The sequence below is a fragment of the Lissotriton helveticus genome, chromosome 4_1, assembly GCF_964261635.1.
Source record: "Lissotriton helveticus chromosome 4_1, aLisHel1.1, whole genome shotgun sequence".
NCBI classification, from domain to species: Eukaryota; Metazoa; Chordata; class Amphibia; order Caudata; family Salamandridae; genus Lissotriton; species Lissotriton helveticus.
Window position 1 is genome coordinate 1,428,902,007 of NC_136063.1, and position 14,177 is coordinate 1,428,916,183.

At 42.5% G+C, this 14,177-nt stretch overlaps 1 protein-coding gene across 1 annotated transcript in view; it reads left to right on the forward strand.

Moving 5' to 3' along the window:
- Positions 1–14,177, forward strand: part of CAP2 (cyclase associated actin cytoskeleton regulatory protein 2) — a 475,046-nt gene that overhangs the window by 295,669 nt on the left and 165,200 nt on the right. The window lies entirely within an intron of this gene.

Sequence of the window (14,177 nt, forward strand, 5' to 3'; positions counted from 1 at the left end):
TTGCAGTGCCGGCCCTACGAAGAGCACCACCCTAGGATGAAGCATGACATCCTTCGGGATGTGTGAGGGCACTAAGTAAAGTCACCCTGTCCAAGTAGAGACCGCAATCCTAGTCAGGGTAAGTCAGATACTTTAGAGGCTTAACTTAAGAGGCAATGTGTAAAGTATTTGTGCAACACTTAAATTACTGTACCACCGTGAAAACACCATAAAAATACTCCACGCCAGTTTAGAAAAATAAAACATATTTTTATGAGTATAAAAAGACTAATAAGACAAAAATCCAAATAGTAGGACTTGACATATGAACTTTTAAATAATAAACTGCAATATTATGCTTAAAAGCAAATAGCACTTAGGGGTTAATTGAGGTCATGCTGGACTAGGGTAAATCCAAAGTTCAGGCTGACCAAGATGGCGGGCAGGCCGGCTCCAGGACCCATACTGGTCCCGCTGAAAAAGTCCCTAGGATGGAGCAAGCAACTTTGTTGAAGACTTGATGCTTTGGTTCCGATAACATGAAGTCAGGTCCTGTGTCGTTGTCAAACCCCTTACAATGCAAGCTCTGCCTCTCATCGAGCCTTGCAGTCAGGTCCTCATAGAACCCCATACGATGCAGGCGGTAATGATGGCCAATCAGTATGTGAGTGTCACAACCCTGCTCCCTTCATGTGTGACTGTTTATAGGAAATGCAAAAAGCCCAGCAGTCACCCACCCCAGACGTGTATTCAGAGACAGGCAAGGGCACAGAATGATTAAAGTAAGAAAAAGGCAACTTTCTAAAAGTGGCATTTTCAGACTTACAATTCAAAATCAGAATTCACAATAAGTTGTGATTTTAAATTGTGAGTCCAGAGATGCCATACTCCAAATTTCCACCTTTTCTTGATTGGAAATTACACTTATAAACTGGCAAGGTTAGTCCAATGTTGACCTAAGGGAGTTATAGGTCTTGCATTGGTTAAAAACTAATTTGATAGTTTTTCACTACCAGGACATGTAAAACTCAAAAGTGTATGTCATACCTTTTAAATATGCTGCACCCTGCCCATAGGGCTGCCTAGGGCCTACCTTAGGGATGACTTATATGTAATAAAAGGGAACGTTTGGGCCAGGCAAGTAGGGTAACTTACCAGGTCGAAATTACAATTATAAACTGTACCTACAGGCTCTGCAGTGGCAAGCCTGAGACATGTTTAAAGGGCTACTGAAGTGGGAGTACAATTAGTGCCTGCAGGCCCACTAGTGGCATTTAATTTACAGGCCCTTGGCACATATAGTAAGCACGTGTGTCCAACCATGCTTCCTTCCACATGTGCCCGGTGCAAATATGGATGGCCTTGCAAGTTACTCACTACACCAGACAGAAGAATGGAGGATTGCTCTGTGTTGCATTCCTGTAAATCATTAGCAAGGCTATTGCCACGCTACTGCTAAACTCAGTTAGCTTTTACCACCTTTCTAAACATTAGTTCTCTGGAACCTACAGCTTGCACATTAAACAGTATAAAGTGCTAATATGTTTCATATTTGCCATACAATAAGGCCTGATTTGTATGTAACATGCATGTGTTATTAGCAAAGCCTTTTCACATACATCACACCATCTTGAGCGATGATCAACTGTGTTTGAACAAAATATTGTAGAAAAAATATTGCGTGGACAAAATATTGTGTCAAGAATGGTTATGTGACAGAACAACGCATGTGATTACTTCACCTGCCTTAACCATGCCAGCTTTACCTCGACTGCGCCTTTACCATATACACCTTTGCCACGCGTGTCTTTACAATAAATTTTGTTATAAAGGCATGATTGGTAAAGGGATATGCATTGTAAAGTTTACACCCCAGCCCCTCACCCTGAGCCCTAAAACTGCTCCCAGCTCTGAAAACGACTTCGTCCCAGCCCTAAAAGCACACCAGCCTTACGCCCTGAGCCCTGAAAGCAGCCACAGCCTTAAAAACTACCCATCCCCAGCCCTAAAAACACCCAAGCCCCCCACTCTGAGCCATAGAACCGGCCCCAGACAGAAAACACTACCCCAACCCCCTGCCCTGAGTCCTAAAACCTGGGCCTCAGTCCAGAAAAGTACCCTGATCCCAGCCCTAAAAACAACGGAAAAAACTACTTAACACGCCGTTCCTTCCATTCTTGTCCAGTATGGAAGTCTCCAATACCTCATACTCTCCACCCATTCGCTCCGAGCGCTGACTGCTTTTACCACACATATGCCTTTACAGCAGAAATCGTTGGAAAGGCATGATTGGTAAAGGAGAATGTGTGGTAAAGGCAAGTGTCGTAACGCTTGCGTTGTAACGGCACATGTGGTTTAGACCATGTTGTTAATGCCATTTCCAGTCAAGAATATCAAAGACAATAATATTGCGAGAGTACGTTTATATAGGCAAGCAAAGTTTTACTTTATATAACTCAACATATATGTACCTTGACAATATATAAATGTTGAGTTAAGTACAGTAAATCTATACTTACCTATTTGTACTTACCCTCATGGTATTTTGGTCCTCGTTATTTTTGACACAATATCGTTCTGATATTCAGTCAGAGAACAATGATCAACAGACTACCCTGTCTAGTATCTATTTTCAAAATACAAAATCATGACTGGGTATATAATGTAGTGTACATGTAATGCAATAGAAAGGCTCTGTAGTAGTTAACACTCATTGCTTCAGATCATTTTGCTTAATGGTGTTAATCTTCAGTGGGTAAGGAGAGCGTCCAGTTTCAGTCTTCACATGTCCCCAGAAGGACAACTCTCAGGACTGATGCGCTCAAACTTTATTATTTTTTGTGAACTTTTGCTACAGGTTATAAGCTAACCCATTTCTTTTAACTTCGACCCACGACCCATATTCAGAACAGCTTCAATTTACTGTTTGTAAATTTATTTCAGAACCACAAACAATGTAATCACATCCACTCATATTATTGGAGCCAATCCAGTGAACACATTTGTAAATGTTACCCTATTGTATGCAAAAATGACTAATGTTTTTCAATAATCCTAGTATATTCTTTTTCTGCTACTTTACTATGTCTTATTATGCCTGTTAAACAAATTAAACATAGTTGCTCACCCTTCAATAAATGAATGTACATATGTACCCTGTCACAAAAGTACTAGTCGACTTGCACTAGGTGCACCTTGAACTCCATGATAATCATATAATCCATAATATTCACTCACTGATTCAATCACTAAATCTTTTATTGACAATATTAAGATTATGCTTGTCAATTTATCAAGATTTGCATAAAATAGTTTGTTAGTATTTGACCAGCAGAGTGTATTTATAACTTTTTGGTGGTGGCAGGTGCAGCATTACTCACAGTCACTAAATATAGAAATACTTTGTTAAGTGAACAATATTTTCTTTTAAATCTCACACTATAAGAACGAATGTTAATTGTTTTAGCAACTCAGGAATCTCTGTGTTTGGCAATATCTTTAGTTTACCAACATTTTTTAGAAGAAGTTGTGTTGCATTCATCATAAAACATTATTTCTTTACATATGAGTGTAGTTTTCAAAGGACTTGAACATTCATTGGCATGTAGAAATACTCAATATTCTTTAAGAAAACAATGATTTGAATATGGAATATTCCATGTGCACATTAGAAATGAGTTCCCCAGTTGTGTGTACCATCTGAAACACCCTTTAATTGTAATACATCTACAGGTATTATAATAAAACAATGCAAGAATCATCTAATGCTTCATTTTACACGAGGAGCACAAGGCCATTATACACATTCTTGTACTGAAATGAAATTACTTAAATTATATGAACCAAATATTTAAATTTCATTAACTAGGTTCAATGTAAGTTCTATTTAAGAAGTCTGCAAAGTGAAAAATAATTGCGAACTGTTCCTTGTCATACTATTTTCTAATGCATTTCTTACAGCATTCAAAGCAACTGAAGAAATTTTCAGATCAAATATATTTTCTTCATTATAATTTTTAAATAATTTGAGGAAAACATAAACATTCACATTTTCATGCATTGTGTCATTTTATGACTTCTTTGATTCTCCAGACAGTATGGCACCATAAACCAAAGTCCTAGTAAAATGGAAATTCCTCTTGCATAGGGAAGAGGCCCGATTGGTGAGAGCTTTAGACATTGTGTCAATATTGAACTACATACCAATCTCTACCTACCACTTCTGGAATGGAGCCCAATTTAAAATGGAAACCAAATCCAGAACATAGGGGCCGATTACGATGGCCGGCGGATCTCCACCGCCGGACCGGCGGTGGCGATCCGCCCGCCATCAACCCTGAAATTCCCTCCGCCAAATTAGGATGGTAGTGGGAATGTGAATGGTACTGCGGCGGACGGAAAGAGCGTCCGCGGTGGTCCTTTTCCACCCACCTTACTGGACCCAGTACAATGGGGGCATTTTTGCGGTGCCGTGCAGGCACCGCCGTGGGCATTACGATGCCTGTCTTTTTCGACGGAGATCCTGCCGCAAAAAGACAGGCGGAGAATGCCTTCTGGGGCCCGTTGCGGGCCCCCGGGAGGGTAGGGGGCTGCATGCCTGCCTTTGCATGTACAAGGTGGCAGGCACCGCACGGTGCCTGTCACATTGTACATTCAAATGCACAACATGTATTTTTACATTGTGGCGGGTGCTGCTTGCAGCACCGTCCGCCTCAATGTAAAAATACAGAATGCGCCCACCAGTGTGGCGGGTGCATCCTGATTCGTATAGCGGGACCGCCGCACATATGGCAGGCAGTCCGTTTTGCCAATGCGATGGTGGGCGGACTTTGTCCGCCCGCCATCGTTATCGCCCCATAGATCTTACCTGACAAGATTAAGATTAAATACAATCCATTTCTTAGTTGCTTTTTAATTCACTTGGTCTTGGTTTGCATCTCTACCATGCTGTCCATGTGATGCTTCTTCTACACAAACTACTACACATTTTATGCTATTTTGCACTTACACTGAACTTTGAGAGTTTGCTTTTTGCGTCCAATTTTATTGTCTGAGCATTTTTTCAACTCACCAAGGGGCATATGTATGAAGAAGTTGATGTGCGATTCAGAATTAGCGATTTTTACCGAATCGCAAATTCTGAATCGCAAATCGGCATGTATCAACACAATCGCAAATATTTAGCGATTCATCCATAATTGCTAAATATTTGCGTGAAAGTCAATAGCGATCCCTTAACCACAAAAAATCGCTAAACAGCGAGTTCGCATAGAGAAAATCGCAATTTAGCGATTTTTCAACGGGAAAAATCGCTAAATTGCGATTTTCTGGAAACATCCAATCGCAATCCTGATGCTTTTTGATGACATCACCATCCAGGAAGTGACTGATTACCCATGGAGCAACAGCATTGATTGTGAGAGAGTGTGAGAGTGTTGTTTGCTATTCAGGAGCCATGGCTGAAGGTGGAAATCAGAATGTGCCTGCAAGCCAGCAGGAGCAGCAAGAAGGGGAAACAGCTAGGAAGAGAAAGCTGAAGTTCTCTGAGGCAGAACTTGAAACCCTTATCACAGAGATGGTGCCAAACCATGACATTTTATTTGGGAGGAGCTCACACAAGGTGCCTGAAGCAAGAAAGAGACGCATCTGGGAAGGCATACAAGCAAAAGTAAATGCCCTTGGAGTAACACACAGGAGTGTTGAAGTTTTGCGCAAGCGCTGGTACGACCTACGCCAGCGCTCTAAAGAAAAATTGGCAGCCAGGCTGGAGCAGTCTCAGCTCACCGGTGGGGGAACCTCCAATGTCTCTGATTCAACACCGCTTGAGGAACTGGTAGAGGGCACACTGCCTCCACAGAGTGTTGCGGGCGTGTCCGTGCTAGACAGCTCAGACCAACCAGCTGCAAGACCAGGTAAGAAGCATGCCTTCCCACCCTAAACCACCCCCAGCAATCCCCTTCAGTGACCTAGGGATAAGGGGAACCACATGTCACGCTAGAGCAAGTACACAGGCAGTCACAGCTATGCATTGTGGCCGATGTAGTCACAATAGTCAGTAATGTTGGAAGTAGCATCCATCTCATGCAATTGTAACATGTGCAGATCAGGAAAGGTGAATGACAGAAGTAAAGTAAGGGAAAACTGTGAAATATTTTATTACCACATCATATGACAGCAAATAAAATTAAAGTGTGCTGTTCTATCCACAGCACCTGCAACTAAAAAGGCCACAGGCCCCCAAGCCTCTGGAGAAGCTAGCCAGGGGCAGGACACAGATGGGGAGGACAGTCCTTTCATTCCACCACAGGGACACAGAAGGCGGATCGTGAGGCCATTGAGAATCATGGAGGAAGAGGATGAGGACAACAATGAGATAGTGCAGTCTGTGCACCAGTTTCCCAGCAGCAGGAGTCTAGACCACAGCACAGCCAGGGTCCACAGGTTACAGGCAGGCGTAGACCCCGCACGGGCTTCAGCTCCATTGAGCATCATGAAGAATCTGTTTTTGCTGGCCTGGAAATGCACATGCTCCAAGTACACCGCCTGCAAGCAAAACATATGAAGGCAATTCAGCGTGAGATTAGGGCAGGGTACAGGGGAATGCATGAAGAAATCAGGGGTGCTGTGCAAGAGCTAACTGCTGAATTGCGTGCAGAACGTGCAGCCAGGCGCAAAGAGATGGCCCGCATGGACCACTACACGCGCGCAATAAACAGGCTGGCCTCATCTACCAATATGCTAGCAAGGCGTACCATAGAGACCCAGCGTGAGTTCTCTCATGGCATTCAGGATATCGCCACTGTTGTAGTGCAGTCCACTTCTGCCCTGGATGAACTGCGTGCCCTGGGTACCGCTGGTCCAGGAGTGCTGACCCCCAGTGAGGAGGACTCCCAGTCAGTGCGGAGCTCCAACACCCCACCACCCACTGTTGAGAGGCGCCGTAGTGGCAGGAGCAACAGGCCTGCACAACACCAATAGGATCTGCTGCCAAATGACATTTACTTACAGGGGCATAATAGGGCCATCAACAGTGTTGACTTTTCTGTCATTACACTCAAATAGTTGCACTGTGATTTCAACATGTGCATTGCATTGAGAGTGTTTATTTTTGACTATTTGGATGTGTGACATTGTTGCAATAGCAATTAAAACACATTAGCAAAGATTTAAGTTGTCATTGTCTTATTATTACTCACCTAGAAGTAGTTGCGCATGATCTCATCACGCCTCTGTCGCCCAGCTGCAGCAACAGCTACGCCAGCTTCCATGTGTACAGGTCCAGGTCCCTCCACGTCAGAGGATTCTGAGTCACTCAACTCCATAGGTGTCCCTTTCCTGGTTGCGATGTTGTGCAGCATGGCACAAGCTACAACAATTTTGCAGCACGTTTCAGGGCTGTATTGGAGAGCTCCTCCACTTTTATAGATGCATCTGAATCTGCTCTTCAATATGCCAAAGGTTCTCTCGATGGTGCCTCTTGTTGAAATGTGTGCCCGGTTGTAGCGCCGCTCCCCAGCAGTGGCAGGATTTAGGTAGGGTGTCAGGATGAAATCCCGGACTTCATAAGCACTGTCCCCTGTGGGTAGAAATGATAACGGTCAGTCACTGTAATGCACATGGTAGTTAGTGGAAATGTGGCCTATGTTTGTGTGCTTTTACCTAGTAGGTATCCCTCTCCGTCACCTCTTGAGAGTCTACGGTATAGCCCACTGTGACGGAAGATAAAGGCGTCATGTGTGCTTCCCGGATACTTAGCCACTATGTCTGTGATGATGTTTTTGGCATCACACACCATCTGTATGTTAAGTGAGTGGTAGCATTTCCTGTTCCTGAAAACATACTCTACGTTTGAGGGGGGTGAAATGGCAACATGTGTCCCATCTATACATCCTATGACGTGGGGGAATTGGGCAATGTTGTAAAAGTCCTGCTTGGTCTGTGCTAGTTCCTGTGGGGTGCTGGGGAAGTGTATGTGGTGTTGCATCCTATGTGTCATGGCGTCGAGGAACGCATGGAAGAAGCGCGACAGGGCACTTTGTGACACCCCTCCTGCTGTGGCTATGACCCCCTGAAAACTACCTGAGGCCAGCAGGTGTAGTGAACACAGGACCTGGATGCGTGTGGGTATGGCTTGTGTCCTGCGGGTGGGGTGTTCTAGGTAGGGTCTGAGCTCCTCTATTAACCTCTACCGCGCTACCGCGTTTTCCCGCTGTGCGCTGGAATTTGAAAAATGCGCGGTTTGTGACAAAGCCAGCTCATCATCCACGTAGCGCAGGTAACGCCCATGACGAGCTGGCTTTGTCATCAGCGCTGAAGGGGTTAAATCAAGTATGCTCTCTTCCTCCAGTCTGTAATGGGTGTAGATGTCCTCCTCGGTGCGCTGGAAGATGGTGGTGCGCGCACGGAATATCCTCTCCTGCCCTCTGCGCCACAGCTCTCAGTCTTCGCCTCCTCACTATCATGTAGAGCCCAGACATTGTGGAAAAGAGTGTGTTGCATTCTGGGCTTCATTTTATACTTTGCACCTGGTTACCACCTGCTCCCACTTGATGGTAATTGCGATTCCTTAAAAAGCGATTTTCATTAAATCGCTATTTGCGAATGGTTGATACATATCATTGCGAATTCTTAATTGCGATTTCCAGATTAGCGAATTTCGCTAACCGGTTTCAGCGCAAATTTGGTATTCGCTATGGTATTCGCAGTTTAACACTGTCGCAAAGTTTGGAACTCGCTAATTAGCGATTCCTTGTTTTGCGTGCATTTTCGCATTCATTCATTGGGATTAGCGATTTTTCTGTCGCAAACGCTATTTTTACCGATTCGCAGCGTTTGCGACAGAAAAATAGCTTCACACATATGGCCCCAAGAAGGGATGGATTATTTTAAATGTTTATCTTCTCCAGAAATCTATTTTTCTGTTCTTACTTATATTTCTGCTGCTATCAAATTAAAAAGGAGATGTGTTTTCTGAAATGTTAATTTCTCTTAAGCCTGTTGATTGTATATATTGTATTTTATGCTCTTATGATCTTTCTAATGACTTAATAAAGATTATTAACTTACTGACTTCTAATAAAAATCATTCTCCCACTTTTGGCATTTCCTACAGTACAGAAGTACAGGTACTCACTATTTAGAGTACCAGTTTGCATCTAAGAAGTACATGTACTCTCCCATTAAATGCAGTGTATCTGTTCTGAGAAGCACAGGAACTCTCCCTTTTACAAAATTAGTGCAGGTATTCACTACCAGACAGTGCCTGCCCATTTAAAGCACTGACAATAAGTATCAATATGCACACTGTTAAACATAGGGTCTACATAGCCAATTGCCCTTTGGCAAACTGTTATAACATGCATTTGTTTGTCAACCCAAACGAACACATTCTCCCAGATTTGAAAGTTACATTTTAAAAGCACTATTATTCATTAATGCTTGCATTTCCTCTTCATCCACTACTCTTTTCATTTCCAAATCAAGTGAGAATAATTTTCTTTAGGTTAGCAATACATTAACACTAGTGAAACCTGCACATGTTCACTGTTGAATTGTATCATTCAAAAATGCAAATATTCTGTAAAATCACATGCTGTAAGTAGAGTGTCTAACTCTTAAATCTCTCAACTTTCTGTTTCCCATACGGATTTTTCTGGTATTGTTGCATTCCAGGCTGAATAAACTTTCTCAGGATATTCATCTAGGATCTCAAATGAATAAATCACCTTGTGCCTGGACATAAACACAGTAGTTGCATTCTGGTTATAAAAATATGTTTCAGCATCATTATTGTATTTTAATGGAGATTTAAAATAAGGGTATTTTGCTTCAATTCCGGGCTTACTGCCCATAACTAGAACTGGGCGCTATTCCCATTGTTCGTGTGAAAGTAATACTTTTGTTGCATTCTATATATATAGATACCAGTCAGTATATCATGTGTAGCAGGACATCGATTTGTGATTGTTCGAAAATGAGATGAGGGTCACTGTTGTACATCGATGCATGTCTGTATTAGCACAATTTTCACATTGTCGCTAATCCATTCGCTGGAGATAGGGTTTAAGGGCAAGATATCATCTAAGTCAAGATGAAATGTGTGGAATGTGGCCAGTGTCTGCTCACTTTAAACATGCATGCCCTAATTTCTCCCACTAAACACCATCTTGTAGTGGGGTGGCTACAATTCTCCCGTGAGAATTTTCTCTAGTAACATTTTGTGTTTCATTTTGGATATATGGTATATTGGTTGTTAGGAGCAGGATGGGACTAGGGCTAGGGTTAGACCTTTAATTGGAAGTAGCGACTAGGGCTTCTGGTGTGATTGGCTGCTGGACTAGTTGTGGGACTAAGAGTAGGGTTAGGCTTTCTATTGGAAGTAGGGACTAGGGCTTCCTGTGCCATTGGTTGCTTGGACTTGGGTTGTGACTGCTGGTAGGGCTAGAGCCTCTATTGGGCGTAGAGATCAAGGTTTTCAACTAATTGGGTGCTTGGACTAGGGCTAAGATTGGCTGTAAGGCCCTGGTCTCCTATTGGTTCTAGATCTTAGGGCTAGTGTTGGATAGGGCTAGAGTTTCCATCGGCTGAAGGGGTCACCTGATTACTAGGGCTATAAAAGGCCAGGGTTAGGGCGTCTCAGCCCGGGCGTCGAGGCTAAGGGCAGTTGCCTGTTTGAGCCTGTTAAGGGCGGAGAAGACAAGGGCAGTTGCCTGTTTGAGCCAGTTCGAGACTGACCAGGACAAGGGCCAGAAATGCTGCCCAATATACTTACCTCCTTTATGTATCTATATACTTTCAATGTACTTATGGATCTATATATTTAGCACTTTCTACTAATTTAGCATTTCCAATGCACTACCCTATCTCTCACCCTATACATCTATCAGTATATCCTTTACATCCACTCTCTCATTTATCCCAAACCTCATACCACTACTATGATCTCCAAAATAACCCATTCTAGACTCTCTCCTAATCTACCCCTCCTTGCATCATCTGACACTTCTTTTACTATACCAATCCCCTAAAACAAACCTTTCTGAACTCTTCCCTCTTTTCTACCCCTCCCCAACCCTTCTCAATCCAAATAACTGACTAACATATCCACCACTAAAATAAATTTCATGTTTCACCCTACTAATTCAACACTAATCCTGATGGGTTCCATAGTAGCGTGCTACTTGCGCTTCAATACCCCATCTGGGGTAGCAAGCGCTATCTAAATACAAACCTCTTTCCCTCTTCTATGCCGCCACCTACCCTTCTCTACCCAAATAACTGAATAACATATCCACTACTCAAATTACTTCATATTTTACTATACTAATTTTCAACACTAATCCTTTATGGGTTCCGGAGTGGCTTGCTACTCGCCAGAAAAGCGCTTCAACACCCATCAGGGGTAACAAATGCTATATGAATGCAAACCTTTCCTCCCCTTTTATCTCTCCGCTATCCTTCTCACTCCAAATAACTGACTAATATCCACCATTGAAATTAATTCATATTTCACCATATTAATTCACCACTAATCCTTTATGGGCTTCCTGAATAGCGTGCGTCAACACCCCATAAGGGGTAACAAGCTCTATATATTAATACAAACCTTTTTCCTCCTCTATCCTTCTGCTATCATTCCAATTCCAAATAACTGACTAATCTATCCACCACTTAAAATGTACTTGCATTTGTCACTATACTAATTCAACACTAATCCTCTATGGGTCCTGGAGTAGCGTGCTACTCACCGAAAAAGCGCTTTGACGCCTCATCAGAGGTAGTGAGCACTATATAAATGCAATAACAATACAATACAATATGAATTTTAAATGTTGCAACTAGACTCTCTACATCTGGGTCATATACTTCGTGCTCCATCCTCACGAGGAAAACCACCATTAGTAACAAATCCTTTGTAAAATTGATGTTAATGTGAGCCAGACAGACGTCCAGGGGGTTGGTTTCATATATTCTTTCCTACTACATTTATATTTTCCATTTCTTTTGCAAGGAAGGCTCTACATTGCCATTTCTCTTTGACTAGCTAGACTCTCCACCAACTTTTAAGGGCCTGCTTTAGCAGTTGAGATATTCCATTACAAACGTTTGAGATGTTGTATGCCATATTACTCATCCATGGGATATAATGCACTTCCAGCCTGATTCATCAAGCTAAATTGCACTCGCAAAGGGCCAGATTCTCAGAATCTGGCCCTTTGCGAGCGCAATTTATGCATTTGGGATTCATCATCCCAAATGCAAAAATCGGTAATTGCTTATTCGCTAAATTGCGAGGAATTACATTTAAGGAATCTCTATTTGAGATTCCTTAAATGCAATTCATGAAGCATTTTAAAATTGCGAAAATGCAATTTTGGGCTGCTATTTACCGAGAGGTCAGACCTCTCGGTAAATAGCAAAAACTTAGAAAAATGCTTTTAAAAGCATTTTTCTAAGTTGCATGTTGCACACACACATGTCCCTTGGACATGTGTGTGCGCAACACCTGTTTCAATTTGCATTTCAGGGGTGCTACAGGGTGTCCTTTGGACACCCCTGGCACCCTTTCAATCGCTATCTTATTTGCGAGTAGCTAATTGCTAATCGCAAATAAGGAATACTCCCCATTCATTCCTATGGGCCTTTTGGCCCATAGGAATGAATGGGGAGTTATTCCTTATTTGCGATTAGCAATTTGCTACTCGCAAATAAGGAATGTGTAGGAATCGCTATTTATTTAGCAATTCCTATATGAATACCGTTTTGCGAGTACTTAATAGCGATTCGCTATGATTCGCTATTAGGGGCTCGCAAAACGGCCCGTTGATGAATAAGGCTGTAAGTCCACAGTTAGTCCGGAGTTCAAATTTCAGTCACTCATCTGCACATTTTTTGCAAACAATTATGACAGCAATTTTGGTATCTGCCCCTAACTAACCAGGGTCGAATTACAGAGGCACTCTAGACTGCACTGCGTGTTTGCACCCACTTTTTTCTCCCCGTGGTCCTTCGGTAGTACAGAAGCAAGAACAGACACCCTTGCTTCATACCAATTGTACAGGTGCACATTTTGGACCATGCAATGTTAAGGGGTCTTCCCTCAGTTGAATGGGGAGTGGCTCCGTGTAGATGAGAGAATGCCTTTACCAGTTTAGCAGTGCGCCCATGCCATATTATTGACATCAAATAAAATGCCTCAGGAAACACACCAGCTGTGCAGCAGGTTAGTGCACCCTTCAAGACACTATTTGGGTGGGAGAGGCACTGTGGGCCCCTAGGTGCCTATGGACCCCTCTTCTGTGGTGTTCAGTCACGGAATGCGCCTTCTTATAGGGATGAGGGACAGGTCTTTTCTTCGCCTTAACACCAGGCTAGTCCACGTGCAGCTAGGTCACACATTGGTTTGAAACAACTGCTCTATTTTGTACTGTGCACTGTGATCAATTCTGATTAAAATTCCCTGGTTTGTAAAAGTTCATTCGTTTTTCTTGTTTTCATTATGCTGTAAGACTCAGTAGTAATCTTCTCTATACCAATACACATTAGGGTATTTTCTAAATAACCTTTAGTTGGGTAACAAACATTGGAGAAGTGACTGGAGAGCAAAGAATGATTATTTAATGCTAATTGTCTGCTAGCTAAGGAAATTAACCGGCCTCAATAATCTTTTTCTCAGCAAAAAAATTTTTGAAATCCAAGCAAGTTCTTGATTTCTCTCCCCTGTGAGACTTCTCATCCAGACACAGTTTTAATGCACAATTCCAAAGTCACGTTGTATTTGCTGTTGTCATTTTCTTCATTTATTTACTTTGCACGTTTACCATTTTATGTAACACGAGGCGCTTGCACCGATAAAACCACTGAGTGCTGAACAAAGGCACCAATAAGAGTACAGTGTTGAAGTATATTTACAAATGCAACAATAGACAACTCTTAGCAAAATAGTACTAGGATTAGAGAAGCATGGTAGTGCCTTTGAATGTCAAGGGGCATGGTTTATTCAAATAAAACAGACAAAGTAGGAACTTAAATGTGTTCTAAAGTACATAAGCGAAGGTTTGGTCCTCAAATCAATTGTAAAGGAATGCTATCGATCAGTTGCAGCTGATTATAGACTTGACCCACCCAACATCTTGGCACTTCTAAATCCAAAGAATTCCTATTCCTGGATCTACTTAGGCATGGCAAGACAGAGAGGT